The sequence below is a fragment of the Bos taurus genome, chromosome 7 (assembly GCF_002263795.3).
Source record: "Bos taurus isolate L1 Dominette 01449 registration number 42190680 breed Hereford chromosome 7, ARS-UCD2.0, whole genome shotgun sequence".
Taxonomy (NCBI): domain Eukaryota; kingdom Metazoa; phylum Chordata; class Mammalia; order Artiodactyla; family Bovidae; genus Bos; species Bos taurus.
The window spans coordinates 21,001,983-21,018,919 of record NC_037334.1 but is presented as its reverse complement, the minus strand read 5'-3'; the positions used below and the strand labels follow the sequence as shown (position 1 = coordinate 21,018,919).

Below are 16,937 nucleotides of genomic sequence, written 5' to 3'. Positions count from 1 at the left end.
GGAGACCTCCCTGGACCCCGGGCTCTCATCTCTCTGCTCGGCCCTACCTGGCACCTTTCCTGATTTCTTCCTCTTGTCCTTGTTTGCTTGGGTGTCTGGGCCAGTGCTGTCCTCAGAGGGCGGGGCTTCATTCTTAGACTCACCACTGGGTCCAGCACCTACAATCGCCCTTGGCCTGTGCTGGGCACCGGGGCGCTATTCTGACCCCCTGCCTGACCCACCACTCACTCCCCAGCTTCTCCAGCCACTTCCCCCGATGCTGGCCTCACCCCCCTCTAATGTGGCCGGAGCCCTCACTAGACCAAACAGTTGTTTTGTTCAGTCCTTTTTTTTTTTCAACAAACACGTACTTTGAAATGAGCTGGGGTTTACAGAGAAGTTGCAAAGACAGTAGAGAGGGTGCCATCTGTCCTTCCCAGACCACTCTTCCCTGGGGCGTGTCTGTCACAGCTGGGACAGTGACATGGGGACGCTGCATCCAGATTTCACTAGCTCCCCCACCCACCGTGTCCTTTTTCTGCCCCAGGGTCCCACACTTTGTTCAGTTGTCACATGTCCTTAGTTAACTCTGGGTCATGACAACCTTTTGGTTTTCCTCACCATCTTCTCACTGTTTGTTTTGAAAAAAAAAAAAAAAGTTTCTTTCCATTTAAAAATGCCATTTAGGGTTTATTATTGTTATTTTAAAATTAATTGGTAAATATTTAAAAATTTTCTCAGTTTTAATTTTGAATCTGGTAACTTTTGATGAATATAACCCAAAATTAAAAAAAAAAATCTCTGTGGGGAATTCCCATGTGGCCCAGTGGTTAGGACTTGGTGTTCTCAATGCTGAGGACCAGGGTTCAATCACTGGTCAGGGAACTAAAACCCCTAAAGCCATGCAGTGCAGCCAAAAATAAAATAATATTTCTTAATGAAAAAAAAAAAAAACACAGAAACTCCTTGGAACCTGCAGGATCAAAATGCTGGAGAACTTCCATCCTAAAGCAGAGTTGGCAAGCTCTGGCCTGAGGGCCACGTGTGGCCCTCTGCTTGCTTTTTGTAAATAAAACTTTATTGGCACATGGCCACACCTGTTCCTGCAGGTGGTGTCTCTGGTGATTTCAAAATACAAGGGCAGAGCTGAGTAGCTACGGCAGAGACACCTTGACCTGCAAACAAGAGAATATTTAAGGTCTGGCCCTTTACAGAAGGTTTGCTACCGTTGATCTACATTATAGCAAGTTTGGGGCAAGTGCTTGTTAAAAATCAGGCCGAAACCTTATCAGGGTGTGGAGCCCCCAGAAACATCAAATACCATCGAAATGTCTACCACATAATCGAAAGCAAACACCACCATGAACTATCTTTCAGCTATGAGAAGGAGGGAAGCCCTGACACTTACTGCCATGTGAAGGGACACTGAGAACAGTGAGAGAAGCAGACACAGAAGGACAGATAGGGTGTGATTCCACTGGTGGCAAATGTCCAGAACAGCCCGACCCACAGACAGAGAGAGTGGGTTCCTGGTTGTCAAGGGCTGGGGAGGGGGAGGGGTGACTGCTGATGGGGATATGGCTCCTTTTGGGGGGATGGAATGTTCTGGAATTAGCTAATGGTGGTTGTTGCACAACTAGGCATGAAAACACACTGAATTGTACACTTTAAAGGACGAATTTGATGGTGTGTGAACTACATCTCAATAAAGGAAAAAGAGCCCACAGGCCTCTGCTCCGGCTGCCGGACGCTGCCGTGTTCCATCTCCTACACACCTGGTCTCCCCACCACTGCCTCACCTTGCAATTCCCCCTCAGACACAGTAACAGCCTCATCCTTCCCCCAACTACACCCCAGGACAGGGCCTGTGGCACCCCAAGGGATGGCTCACACCGCAAGACACAACACAGTATAAAGACGGGGAAAAGTCAAAGCCGTTTCTCCTCGAAGCAAACTGCAAAGATCTCAGGCAAGAATACAACATTTTTAAGCAACTATAGGCAGAAGAGATTTCAAGGCAATGTCCCAGCAGTGGGCAGGATCCTGGGACCACAGTGCCAGCTTCACAGGGGGACCCCCGGGTGTCCCCATGCCACCATCATCCCTGGCTGGGCAGCTAGCGGCGTGCAAGGAATGACCTTGCAGGGTGGAGGTGCTGGCTCCAGTCGAGGCTGTCCCGTGACCTTGGGTAACCTCCTCCAGCCATGGTTTACAGAGGCGTGAAGGCTCCCTCGCTGGCAGCACACTCCAAGGGTGGGGATTATATCTTGACTAAGTGACTTGCTCAGGGCTGCTGCCAACAGGGGCCCCATCCACGGTGCTTTTATTTGCTGCAAGCTCCCCAAACCCGTGACCACCCCCCAGTCTCTTACTGAGTTCAACCCATCTCCCCCGTGGTAGGTTGAGCAATTCCCCCAAAATTCATGTCCACCCAGAACCTCAGATGGTGACTGTTTTGAACTGAATTGTGTTTCCCAAATTCCTGAGTAGAAGCCCTGACCCCCAGGACCCTGGACTGTGACTGTATTTGGAGCTGTGGTTTTAGTTGCTAAGTTGTCTTTGACTCTTTGCGACCCCATGGACTGTATAGCCTGCCAGACTCCTCTGTCCATGGGATTCTCCAGGCAAGAATACTGGAGTGGGTTGCCATTTCCTTCTCCAAGCGATCTTCCTGACCCATGAATCGAACCTGCATCTCCTGCATTGGCAAGCCACCTGGGAAACCCCTGTATTTGTAGATGGATCTTTAAAGAGGAGATTAAGGTAAAATGAGGTCCTAACGGTGGCCCCTGAGCCAATGGGACAAGGGTCCTTATCAGAAAGATTAGGGACTTCCCTGGTGGTCCAGTGGTTAAGACACTACCCTCCAATGCAGAGGGTGCAGGTTTGATCCCTGGTTGGGGAACTAAGATCCCACGTGCCTCTGAGCCAAAAAAACACAACATAAAACAGAAGATATTAATATTTTATGTTACATAAAATATAGTAACAAATTCAATAAAGCCTTTTAAAATGGTCCACACCAAAAAAAATTCTTAAAAAAAAAAAGATTAGGACACAGGTACACACAGACAGGAAACCACACGAGGACTTGGGGAGAAGGTGGCCATCCTCACACTAAGAGAGGCCTCAGAGGAAGCCAGCCTGTAGACACTTTGATCCAGGACATCCAGCCCCCAGCCCTGGGAGAGAATAAGTGTCCATTGTCCAAGGTCCCTACCTGTGGTATCAGGTTGTGGCAGTTTGAGCAGACTAGTCCAGACACCTCACTTGGAAATAAGATCTTCTCAGATGTCACTAGCTAAAGAGAGATGAGGTCACTCTGGGATAAGGTGGGCCCTGACCCAGTCCCTATTAAGGGAGGACAGACAGGGAGTTCCCTAGTGGTCCAGTGGTTAAGAATATGCCTTCCGATGCAGGGGGACATGGGTTTGATCCCTGGTCTGGGAACTAACAGCCCACATGTCACAGAGCAACTAAGCCCTCGCACCACAACTAGAGTCTAAGAGCCTCAACGAAAGACCCCACATGACTCAATGAAGATCTTCCGTGCCACAGCTAAGATCCGAGACAGCCAAATAAACACTTTTTTTTTTAAAAAAGGTGGGGTCTCAAACAGATAATTATACACCTGTGTTTATAGCAGCACAATTCACAACAGCCAAAAGATAGAAACAACCCAAGTGTCCATCAGCAAAGGACGGATGAATAAACGTGGTCCCTCCACACTGTGGAAAATGATGCAGCCTTAAAGAGGAAGGAGATTCTGACACCTGCTACCACACAGGTGAACCTTGAGGTTGTGATGCTCAGTGAGAGAAGCCAGACACAGAAGGACAAACACTGTCTGATCCCACTCACAGGAGGTCCCTGGAGGAGTCAGATCCACAGAAACAGGAAGTAGATGGTGGGGCCAGGGGCTGGGGGAGGGAACGGGGAGTGAGTGTTTCATGGGAACAGAGTTTCAGTTTGGGAAGATGAGAAAGTTCTGGAGATGATGGTGGGGATGGTTGCACGACAGTGTGAATGTGCTTAATGCCATGAGCTGTGCACTTAGAAATGATTAAGAGGGTGAATTTTATGTTATGGGTATTTCAACACGCACACACACACACAGACACAAAGATGCTCCAAATGCTCACAAGAGCCCGTGTGCATCCCAGTTGTGCATGTGGAGCCAAGTAGCCCGTGAGCAAACACGGCGGTCCTGGTGGTCTCGCCACACAGATGACCGTCCCCAGGTGGCACTTCTGCCATTCCCCCCACCCCCCAGGAGGTGGCTGACATCTCAGTCCTAAGGGAAGGGAGCAGGGACCAGGTTCCCCGAGGGTTCTTGAGGATTCCCAAGGACAGAGCGGAGGGCAGGCGGGTGGGAGGGCGCCCCGCACTTCAGCTCCCACTCTCGGCTCCCAGGCTGTTTACTGAGCTCGTACGCGTCCACTTCACAGGCTAGGCAGTTCCTGCCCCGAGGTCAGGAAAACAAGTTCAGCTCAGGACAGGGAAGCACCTCCCTGGCCGCTGTCCTTCCTGGTGGATGTGGGGCCGGGACCTGTGGAGGGTAGACCCCTGCTGGTCACCTCCGGAGGTGCGGGCTCTGGGCCAGGGGCATATCGTTTCCCCACTGCTCCCTGGCTTCCTTCTTGCCCTCGGTCAGGGCTCACCACCAATCTGCTGAAGGGCCTGGGTCCCTCACTCAGGCCCATGTTTCCATGGATACCAGAGAGGCCGGATGACCCCTGATATCTTCAGGAAGAAGGAAGTCAGAGCCCAGAGAAGGGAGGCATGCGGGGCTCGGGCAGGAGACCCCAGGACAGCGGGGTGACAGGACACACTTCCCGTCCTCCCAGGACCCTCGCTGCGCCGCCTGAGGACATGGGCTACAGAGCCGCTGCCCTCACCCCTCCGGCAGCAGCCCTGGGTGAATTTTACCGAAGGGAAACTGAGGGTGGGAGAAGAGGCCTTCCTGACCAGGGGTCTTGGAGCTGGGAAGTGCTGCAGCCCAGGTCTGGCTCCAGTGCTCACCCCACCCCCAAACATTGTAGAAATGGCCCTGAAGCTCCCGAGGCCTCTGCCCACCCCTGCTGGTGGTCACCAGGGCCCGTCACCTTCTCTGTGCCTTGGTGTCCTAATCCGGAAAACAAGGAGGTCAATTGATTGTTGCCATGGGTAGGGCTGAAACCCTCCTTGGCTCCTTACTGCCCTCAGAATAAAGTGGTCTCACCTGAAGCCTCCTTGCTCCCCCTCACCTTACATCCCTGCCCACCATTCTGGAACCAGGATGGTTCTTGGCACACACCACTCTCACCACCTGGAGAGTCTTTCCCACTCTTTCCCCTGATCCACTCCAGGGTATTGTCAACTTCAACTCAGATGTCACTTCCTCCAGGAAGGCCTCCCTGCTTGAAGCCCCAGAGGGAGCACTTGCTTTGTCCTCAGGCAGGGCTGTCACCATCAGCTCAGTTGACCGGGGTCTCTCTTATTAGTATTATCAGGTAATACATGTATGCATGTATGCTAAGTCCCTTCAGTCATGTCCTACTCTTTGGGACCCTATGGACTGTCTAGGTAAGAAGACTGGAGTGGGTTGCTATTTCCTCCTCCAGGGGATCTTTCCGACCCAGGGATTGAACCCGTGTCTCCTGCATCTCCTGCACTACAGGCAGATTCTTTGCCCACTGAGCCACCAGAGAAGCCCCTCAATCAGGGTTTCAACTAGGGTGAGTCTGTCACCCAGGGGACACTGGGCTGTCTGGGGACATCTGCGGTTGTCAGGACTGGGGGTTCCTGGCATCAGTGGAGTGGGGGATTAAGAGTGGGGGCACCCCTCACAGCTTCCAGGATGGTCCCTGCACTGCCAAGGGGACTTGCTAGCCTTGCCCCTCGGCCCCGGGACGAGGGAGATCTGGTTGCTGGTTTGCCAGGGGTGTGTGCAGGTGTGGCTGCCTCTCTTACCGCCTACCCTGCAAGTCCATCCTCAGCCTGCAGCCCTGGCTCGCACCGAGGAACCCAGAGCTGGCAGCCTGGCTCTCTGGGACTCTGGGGTGCCTGGCTTTGCGACTCCCGTGGGGAGAGGGCTCTGGCTCACCTCTTGCCTCTCATCCGGCCAGAACTGTGACTCAGCGGGACGTTAGTCAGATAGCTGGGGACAGCATGTCCCGTTCCAGGAGGCTCAGGAGCTCAGACCTCGGGGCGGCCACTGACTCAGCCAGGAGCCCGCAGGGATTACCATTTGGGATCACTCCGGGTAGGGTGAGTATGCTCTCCGACAGCCCTGCCATGTCACCCACCCCGGTCACAGGCTCACTTCTCTATGCAGGAGGTCAGGTGAGGATTCCTCCCCCAGCCTCCTTCTTCCCTTCTTCCACTCACTCCCTAAACATCTGGCTGGGCGGTTGGGCAAGACCCCTGACCTGGAGGAGCTTACGGTCCAGCCTGGGTGATACAAGCAGTTGATCTGAATGTCACAGAACAGTTACTGCGTGGCCCTGGGCAGGTTACTCAGCCTCTCTTTGCTCCCAGTTTCTCCTCTGTGATGTGGAGATAGCCATCTCTAACTGGCAGGGCTGTGGTGAGTTCCAGAATGAGCGTGTGGGAAGGCAGCAGGGTAGGTGCATCAGCCAGCTGCTGCTGCATGACAAGTCACCACCAACACAGCCTCCAAAACAACACCCTTTGTTGTCTCCCGGTTGCTCTGTCAGAAAATGGGGATATGGTTTCACTGGGCTCTCAGCTTGGAGTCTCAAAAGCCTGACACCCAGGGACTGGCTGGGCTGAGTCCTTATCTGGGACTGCAGGGCCCCCTTCCAAGCTTGACAGGTGGTTGGCAGAATCCACTGCCCTGCAGTGGAGGGACTGAGGTGCTGTTTCCCTGCTGGCTGTTGGGTGGGGGGTGCTCTCAGCTCCCAGCTGCATGGCCTTCTCCCCGGGCAGCACACACACAACGTAGCTGTTTGCCTTTTTCAAAGTCAGCAGGAGTGTCTGCTGCTGCTCTGATCTCTCTCTCCTTCTCTGTTTATTGTGGTAAAAAGCAATTTACCATTTTAACCATTTCTAAGTGCACAGCTCAGTGGTATTAAGCACATTCACATTGTTGTATGATTGTCTGGACCACCACCCAAAACTTTCTCATCTTCCCAAACAGAAATTCTGTTCCCATGAAACACTAACTCCCCACCTCCTCCTCCAGCCCCTGGCCCCACCATCTACTTTCTGTCTCTGTGGATCTGACTCCTCTAGATACGTCTCTGGTCTCTTGTAAAGGCTCATCTGATTAGGTCAGGCCCACCCAGACAATCCCCCTTGGGATGAACCCCAAAGTCCACTGATCGGGGTCTCTGTTACACCTGCCACGTTCCTTTGGCCACATCATGTGAGCCTAACCATGGAGTGGGAGCCCACCCATCCCAGGTTCAGAGCGTCAACACCAGGGGTGGAGATCTAGAGAACCATCTTGGAATTCCCCCTCCCCTAGGAGGTACACAGATGTGAGGGATGCTGCTACTGACCAGGGTCCTGGGAGTAAGAAGCACACAACGCCCCACCCCCCAGAACACTGACCGACCATGTGGAGCACAGAGAAGACAGCAGAGACCTCTGGGGAAGTTGAGGAGGCTTTGACTCCAATGTGGGGATGTCCCAGCCGCCTCGGAGCCTGGGCAGATGGCTGGGGGAGGGCGGGGGATGACTCTCACCTCCAGAAAGCTCTAGGGTCCCTCACAATAACAGTCACCCCTCCCTCCGGAGAATCCTCAAGGGGAGCACTTGGTGATCCTCCTGTGGGTGCCAGCACTGTGGTGGTTGATAGCCAGCCCAGCTCTGTGCTCAGAAACGAAAGTGAGTCTCCTGGGATGCCCTGCAGGTGGGGGTGTGTCTGGATTTGAACCTGAGTCTTTGGTGCTGGGAGCCCCCACAAACTGGCAGAATCCCCCCAAGAGAATAAACCCACTGGAAGGGCTGGCTGCCTCACGAGGTAGCAGACAAGACACAGAGTTGGGCCTGCACAGCGAGCGTGGGTCCCAGTGCCATCCACGGTTAGATGTTCGTGTCTGTTTTTCTCCGCCTCCTCTCCCCCACCTCAAGGATGGAAGAACTCTCCATTCTGTAGATGGGTGATGGTCCTGCATGCCCACAGATTAAACAGAGGGCAGGGGCCTGCACACACACCCACTTCCTATCGTACTTTACTTATAAGATGAGGCCACTGGGGGGAGCTGGGGAAAGGGTGCATGGGATCACTCTGCATGGTTTTTGCAACTTCCTATGAACCTGAAATTGGGCTTCCCAGCTGGTTCAGTGGTAAAGAATCCGCCTGCCAATGCAGGAGACACAGGAGATGCCAGTTCAGTCCCTGGGTTGGGAAGATCCCCTGGAGAAGGAAATGGCAACCCACTCCAGTACTCTTGCCTGGAGAATCCCATGGACAGAGGAGCCTGGCAGGCTACAGTCCTTTGGGTGGCAAATAGTTAGACATGACCGAGCATGCATGCATGAATCTGGAATTATTTCAAATTATAGGCTTTCTTTTAAAAAAAAAAGTGAGGGGACTTTCCTGGTGGTTCAGTGGTTAGGATTACAAGCTTCCACTGCAAGGGGTTCAGACTTGATTGCTGGTTGGGGAACCAAGACCCTACAAGCCAAGAGGTGCAGCAGAAAAAAACAAAAACAAAAAAACAAATGAACCCATAGGTATGTCTAGGTGTGACTGAGACAAACAAGGCATGCCTTCTCCAACCGCTGCCATTCCACCCAGCACTGACCTGCCTGCGGTGCTGCCAGCAAGGAACAGGAGGGTGCAAAGGCCCCCTGCCAGCCCTGGTGCCTGCTGCAGGTGCCAGCATCTGCAGTGACCAGGCCCCCTGCTGCCCCTTGGTGGCCAGGAGGAGTCTAAGTCCCCAAACCCTTGGCTCCCGGTGGACCAAGCCCCAGGGGTTGGCAGGACTATGAAGGTGATAAGATGCCATTCCCCTGATTAGGTGATTTCCTGCAGAGGAAGGAATTCGAGGGTGTAATTTAAGTCCCAATTAGAGACCACCCTTGTGGCCCAGTGGTTAGAATCTGCATGGGGTGTGGGTTCAATCTCTGGTCAGGGGACTAAGATCCCACATGCAGTGTGGTGCAGCCAATAAATAAAGTATCTTTGATATTAATTTCTCATTTTGATATTAATTTCTCATTTAAATGCTTTCTTCTCTGTAATCATCCTCTGTGGTTTTTCAGTCTTCTAACTTTATTGAGGCTTTCAATGGCTAAGTCAAAGATCTCTCTGGGTAACATTACATTACACTTGAAAATATGGGGGTTATTTTCAAATATCTTTTGATACTGATCTCTAATATAATTCCACAGTGATAAGAGAATAGGCTCTGTATCATTTCAATACCTTTAGACCATGAAATTTTTGCACCTTGTTTTATGTCCCCAGATATGTTCCAGTGTCTCTTAGTTTATAATCTATGCAAACTTGAATAGAATTTGTATCCTACTGTTGTGAAAATTGTATAAATCTTAATTATGTTGAATTGTTTCATAGTGCTTTTCAGGTCTACTGTATCCTTCTACTTCTCTGAATATTCACTCTATTCCTTTTTGAGAGTTTGATATTGAAACTCCAGCTAAAAATTTATCTACTTAAAAAATAATTGTCATATGCAGTGGAACTTATATGTAACCTTGTTCTGTATTCTCCAAGTCTCCTATAAATGTGTTATCATAACTTCATAATTTAAAAAATAAAAAAGAGAAAGAAATCAAATTAAGTAAATTCCCAAATTAGTTGACTTTGAGTTAATCAAAAGGCTGCATGGGTGGGCCTGACCTAATCAGGTGAGCCCTGGCTCCCTAGGGCAGGGCCCTTCCTGCAGTGACTGGAGGGATGAGGGGCCCCCTGGAGGAGATCATGCAGCCAGGCCAGGACCTGGTGGCAGCCTCCAAGAGCTGAGAGCCGTCCCTAGTGGGCTGCTAGCAAGACAATGGGCCCCTGGGCCTGACAACTGAAAGGGACCAAACCCTACAAATGGCCTGAGCAAACTTGGAAGTGGATTCTTCCCCAGTTGAGCCTCAGGAGAGAACTCAGCCCGGGCCAGGGCCAGGGAGACTGTGAGCAGAGGCCTCAGCCACACTTCTGCCTGGAGAGACAGGGGAGGGATAAGGTGCCGAGTCTGCGGTGGTTTATTACAAGAAGCTAGCAATAGCTAGCCAGTACCCTCCTCGTGTGATAGCAGAGCAGAGAGCCTGGGATTTCACAATCACTGTCACATTTAGTCACACACAGGGGATGCTCCACTGGCTCAAGAAATTCCAAGGGCTTTGAGAGCTGGGAGCTAGGAACCATGGCTGAAATTCAAAATATGTATTTAATATTAATGTAAGTCCCAAGATCACACTCCCCAAAGGCTCCACCTTCAATTCCCACCACACTGGGGGTAGGTTTTAACATTTGAATTTGGGGGGATACCAGTGGCAATTAGAAACAAGCTCCTGATACCCCAGTTCCCTGTCATCCTGTATTTGGGGTGCCTGTTGAAGCCCCCACCCCACCTTCAGCCCCCAAGAACCCTCCCTCTGCCCCCAGCTTTTGAGCTCATCCCAGCCTGGCCCTCCCCAGGTCATGCCTCAGTCCTCCGTTACACATACCCACCGTGTACACTGTACTGGGAGCTTCTGCACCCAGACGCACGTGTTTTAGCCAGCTGGGCCTGGCACACAGGTGTCTGCTGACTCAACAAATGAAGTCAGAGCGGAGGGAACAAAAGGAAGAACCACATCCTCAGTGTGCACCGGCTCAGATGAATTCAGGTCTGTGCACTGTGGCGGGGGGTGGGAATGGGCCCTGAGGTGTAGGGGCTCCTTCTACCCACCACAAATGAGCCCCTTTTCAGCTTCCCCGTGGCTCCCTGTCCCCCTGCCCCCACCTTACCATACGTGACTGTCATCCCATGCGTGTTCTGAGTCAAAGGAGGCCTTGAATCTGACTACCGATGACCGCGTGTGCATCACCCCTGCTCTGAGGGAGGCTGACCAGTCAAGCTATTGCCTAGCAACGTGCCCGCCTGGGGATGCGTGGGTCTCTGAGCCATGGCTGCTGCCTGGGCTGGGACAGTTCTCACTGTCCCACAGGTGGAAGCCTGGCTCTCCGGTATCAGATGGGAGCCTCTCTGGGCCTCAGTGTTCAAGCTGGTTCAATTGGGTGGCAGCACTAACCAGTGTGTGAGGGGATTCGCCTGCAGCATGCGGAATAATGGGGCCAGGGTGGGAGCCGGTGTGATAACATACATAGAGCACAAAGAAAGTGATGCTGGTTCATCCTGGGAACAAGAATCTTGGGAAGCAGGGTCTCCACTCCCCACTCCGGCTGGGCGCTGCTGACACAGGCTGGGACATTCTCTGTGGGGCCGTCCTGAGCACTGTGGGGGGTGGAACACACCCCTAGGCCCCCCACCCACTGTATGCCAGGGCCCCCTCCAGTCATGACAACCACAGACGTCCCCAGACATTGCCCAGTGTTCCTTGGGGGCAGGATCACAAGGGTGAGACCCTTCTGGAGGGGGTCGAGGTCATGTCTGAGCAGCCCCTGCTGCCATGGGAAGCACCCTGGGGCCTGCTCTCCCCAAGATTCCAGAATCAGAGCCATGGGATACAGGGGTGGGGGTGGTTTTGGGTCCTGTGTGCTGCGGAGGGGGGGTGCCCTTGGTGGGTTTCTGGGCGGGGACCCAGTAATTACATATGTATCGTGAGGCTGCGGCAGCAGCCATGACCTTCTGCAAGAACGTTTTAAGGTTTCAACTGTCTATCTTGGCAGCTCTTTCAGGAGAACAGCTTGTCCGCGGAGAGAACTGATAAATGTGGGCATTTCAACACACATCTGAAGCGGGGGACCAACCAGGAGGAAGAAACGGTCTCTGACGCGGCGCGCCGGGTTGGAGTTTGTCCCTCACACGAGGGCCACCCTCTCGAGATAAAGAATCCGGGAGGCGCTTTCAGCTGAAATGTTCACAAACTCCCAGAGAACAGGGGCTATCAGGAAAACACCCGCTGCTGGGAGGTCACTGAGCTCTGCCTCAGGCGGGAGGGCTGGTGGAAAGCTGGAAAAATCGTTCTCAGCTAAGAATCATCACCCCGGTCTGTGCAAAATACACTCATTTCCATCTGAGCCCCCTTTCAGGAGCTCAGTGGCTGCCGGGGACTCGCGGCTACCCTATTGGAAAGCCCAGCTCTGGCTAAAAGGGCGGTGGCACCTCCATAAGGAAAGCCAGCGCCATGAAGGCCCATGCTCTCATCCTTCCACGAGGCGGGAGCCAACCGGCTATGGTCCCTATCCCCCACCCCCCCACCTCCCCTCTGCCAGAGCTTCCAAACTTATGGGAAGATCCATCCGGTTTCCGGAGGGGGCAACCACATCCAGAGACATTATGAGAGGAACCAGTGAGGCAGGAGGCCTGCCGCCATGGGACACTGGGTGATGCCTGGGGACATCTGTGTGGGCTCAGTTGTCAAAACTGAGGGCTCCTGGCATCATGTGGTTGGAGGCATGGAGGCTGCTCCACCCTCCCCCCACAGTACCCAGGATGCCCACCTCACCCCACAGGGTGACCCAGCCCGATGTCAGCAGTGTTGGATGTAAGGGACTCCGAATGGGTGCACAATTCTCACTAGAACATCCACCGTGCACACTGGAATCCCCTGGAGCCTGGCCTGGCAGACACTCAGAAACCCTTGCTGAGGGGATGGAGAACGTTTTGGGGAGGGTCACCGCATCTGGCCAGGCCGAGCAGTCACTGCCCAGGTGACACACACCCAAGGTTACCTCAGGAGACACTGGGCAGATTCCATAGCCAGGAGACCCGAGGTGGCTTTGAGGGTCTCTGGCATTTAGGTGAGTCCCAAAGGAGGTGCTTCAAGAGACCAGCCTGGGGAGAAGCCCTTCACCCTTGCTGCTGCCCAGGGTCAGAGCCACTGGCTGGTTCCAGGCGACAGAGGGGGAGTCCCAGAAGCAAGATCCAGTCATCCCAGTAGGGCTGCCCACCCCCAGCTCTGGCCTTCCATTCTCTGGTCCCAGCTCTGCTCTGGCCACCGGAGTGTGCCAGGGTTGGGAGAGTTGGGGGGTGCAGGGATCTGAGCTCTCCAAGGTCACAGAGTCTGTGCTTTCTACCTTCCTCTTACATCCAATGAACTCGCAGAGGCTCCAGGTCTGTGAGGTGAAGGCCCCCAGGAAAGAGTGCCAGTGGACTCTGGGTGCTGAACCAGAATGTCCTGGAACATGTAGACAGGGGGTCACAGGGGTTGACTGAAGAAGCTGGGCGCTCACTTGCACCCCTGCACCCTCTTCACATCCATCCCTGCTAGTTGCGCTGGAGACCTCATGGACCTTCACTGCCCCCTAGTGGCCATCAGTGGGAATCCCAGCACTCTGGGGATTGCCCCAGCCCCAGACCCCTCCTCTGGAGCCCCAGACGCCAGGTCCCACTTTTAGCCCTGGCGTCTGCATACATTCAGCACACTGGATCAAGGTGCTGTCACCAGGATGGACAGTGTGGCCCTTGCTCGGTGACACTCTGTCTCCCCTGGACAGGCAGTGGCCCAGAAATGGGAGAGTCCATACTGTAGGGACCTCGGATGTGAGGGGCCTGACAAACAGGAAGTGCTCCGAGTCACTATGAAACTAACAAGCAATCGGGAAAAACCTTGATTCCCCCCACTTGTAGAACAGCAGGATCCCTTGGAACAGGGAACCACTTCAAGGCTAGCCATGTGTACCAGCTCAGGAGTGTTTTCTGTCTTTCCCAGCAGTGTTCACCAGGCACTGATGACCAGGCAGCTGGTCACCCTCGGCCATCGTGGGCACTGTGGTGTGTGGAGCAACCTTCCTAGCCAAGGCAAACAGCCACCTGCTCGTTGCCAGGAGCACCCCCCCAGTGTGAAACCTCAGATGTCCCCCAACATGGACCTGTGTCCCCTGAGATGGGAGCAGGGGGTCAGAATCACCCCCCTAGGTGAGACCTCCTAGCACAGCTGAATTTCAAATGGCTCAAGGACTGAAGTGCAGAATACACCATCCAAAACAAAATGCAGGTGGATTGTGTTTTTATAATCTTGACGTGTTAGACAACCACACAAAATAAAGAAGACAGGTTTGTGCAAAGTTTCAGATCCCCAATGACAATATGCACTGTGAGCAGAGTGCAGAAACACTCTCCACAAAACACTTGCAGTGGACCATGTCCAGACAGAGAAATAGGGAGAATTTAAACATCACCAGGGCTTCCCTGGTGGCTCAGTCGATAAAGAATCCTCCTGCAACGAGGGAGACCTGGGTTTGATTCCTGGGTTGAGAAGATCCCCTGGAGGAGGGCATAGCAACCCACTCCAGTATTCTTGCTCTCCAAGCAAGAATCCCCATGGACAGAGAAGCCTGGTGGGCTGCAGTCCATGGGGTCGCAAAGAGTTGGACACAACTGAGTGACTAAACACAGCACAGGACAGAAACCCTAACAGAAAGGATGCATCTGGGCCATTTGCCTTAGAGAAACAGCTGAGCTCGTAAAAAGGAGGCCTGGACACAGCAACTAAAATGGTCCTGGCTTGTTGGCTTGGCCAGGACATAAAGCTGCACTTGAGAGGGCGGTGAGACACATCCTGGGATGGAAAATGGTGCATTTCTTTGTGGCTAAAGGTCAAAACAAAAATGAGAACACCCCGACTGAAAGTCATAGGCAAGGCAAACTTACTTCCAGGAACTCACCCCAAACAACAACCAACCAAGGATGAACAAAGTTTGCACAAGGACAAACAAAGTTTGCATCCCAGAACATAGCAAAGAGAAAACTCTTCTTATCCGAAGTCCCTTGAGTGAATGGAATTCAGAGAGGTCTGGGAGGATGCTCACTGAGGTGTGAGCAGTGGTCCCCGCTGGGTGTGGGGTCTGGGGTATCTTGTCTCTCCTTTGTCCATTCAGTTTCTCTTTACAATCAGTTGGTCAGACATTAACATGTTGGAGAAGGGTTGAGTGGGGCTCACTCATCATGCTGTGATGACACATACAGTCTATGTGACCTCGCCCGGCTCCACGTGGTTCTCCAAACCCCCCTCCTGCTTGGTGACTTTGTGACACAGAGTTAACACTGAACCTGTTTGGGACCTTCAAGGAGCATAAACAAGCCAGATGGACCACAGGGCTCCAATCTCAGTCCTGGTCTCTGTCTGTGGGGACAGCGTCCCTCCCGGGCTGAGATAAAATATATATTTTAGCTTCACTGAGGTTCGCTTTACACGTCATACAATCAGCTGGTTGGCAGTACACAACTCGAAGCTTCTTAGTCAGTTCACCAAGCTGCTTGACGCCCCAGCCCCACAGTTCTGGGCCGTCCCCTCAGCACTGTAAGACGTGTCTGGGCCCAAACACAGTTCACCCCCATTCCCCCCAACCCCTGGCAAGCCCAAGTCACCTTTCCGTTCCAACACAGTTACATTTTGTGCTGACTTCATCTAAATGGAATTATACGATGTGCTGTCTTTGGGATCTGCCTTCTTGTCTAATGCTTTTTATTTTACACACACATGCACTAGATGAAAATAAGTGTTATAAAGACATCAGATCTCCCTCGAATTTATTGCTAAATGGAACACAATCTGAATCAAAGATCCATCAGAACTTTTGATAGAAACTGGAAGCTGATTCTAAAGACAGCTGTCCCCGCCAGACACTTAGAGTCAATGGACTGGGCGGGGCACTACCGGATGCCATGGAGCCACCTTATTCATCCCCATGCTGTTTCCTCTTCCTGCGTCACAAAAGCCACTCAAAGTCCTCTTGGGAATAAAACCAGAGACAAGCAAATGCATAACAGTTGAGAGATCAGGACTGAGTTGTATTTTGCTCCTGATTTAATTCTTCCTGAGGCCTCTGGCACATTTCCCAATCTGCTGTCCCACCAGGGGAGCGATAGGGTTGAGATATTTGTTCAGTCCCATGAACGGGCTCTGCTCTGAGTGAACGGCATTGATGGGTCACCCTCCACGCACATGGGAAACGGGATGAAGCGCCGCAGACCCTAATCAAGCCTTTCGAGGAGGAAGCTAAGAGCTGGGAAGCAGGTGCCACTGTGGCCATGTGCCCATCCTGGGTGCGCTAGAACCTGACCTGTCAGCCCCATGTCCCCCCAACCCCGGAGCCTGGATGGAAGACATTCCCTGTGGCTCCCATAGGCTCTTGGCAGGTGAGACAAACCCCCAGAAGTGAGCAAAGCTAAGAAGATGCAGGCGTGCACAGCGAGGTCGCCTCTTAACTCATCCTGGCTCCAAACAGCCAGCCAAACACCTGAGTGAACTCTAAACATAGAGAAAAGAAAAACCTCGTGACACCAACCTGTGCTTCTTAAGTCCTGGCCGTCTTCAGCGACGAGGTTCAGAAACCCAGTGTCCGCTCCCTGGAAGAAAAACGAACCGTGTTAGCTGGGTCTGATTTGGCCTGAACTGCCACATGGGTCAGCGGTACTATGATGAGATAGAAAAATCCTTTGGCTGGGGGTGGGGAGTGTGGAAGGGCTGCCTTCTGGTCACTCTGCCAGACATCGGGGATGGTACAGACAGGATGCTTCAGAAATGCAGAGAGATGAGAATAACGGCAATTTGCCAGAAAGGTTTGCTAGCGATCTGTGGTGGTACCCGTGATGAAGTTTCCATGTGTTCCAAAACTGAACTGGATGAAAGGACTGGATGTTCACATGACCTTTTATAGTTTATAGAAGATTTTCACCAGCATCATTGGACCCCCATGGTCTCCTGGGAGGAAGGCAAGAGAACTGAGTCAACTCCCTGCCATGGAGTATCCAGGTCATCTAGCTTTGCCTGAGGCATGTGACCAACTAAATGCAAGGTGGGGTCCTGAGGCAGAAAAAGGACATTAGGGGAAACAAGTGAAATCTGAATAAAGAGTGGCTCGAGGTGGCAGAAATGTATCCATG

The 16,937-nt window shown here is 52.7% G+C and overlaps 1 protein-coding gene across 1 annotated transcript in view; it reads right to left on the bottom strand.

Moving 5' to 3' along the window:
• Window positions 1-16,403, bottom strand: part of GNG7 (G protein subunit gamma 7) — a gene marked incomplete at its 5' end in the record, with an annotated part of 95,115 nt that extends 78,712 nt beyond the window's left edge. The window contains 1 exon segment of the mRNA NM_001113314.1: window positions 16,340-16,403.
• Window positions 16,404-16,937: the final 534 nt, after the last annotated feature.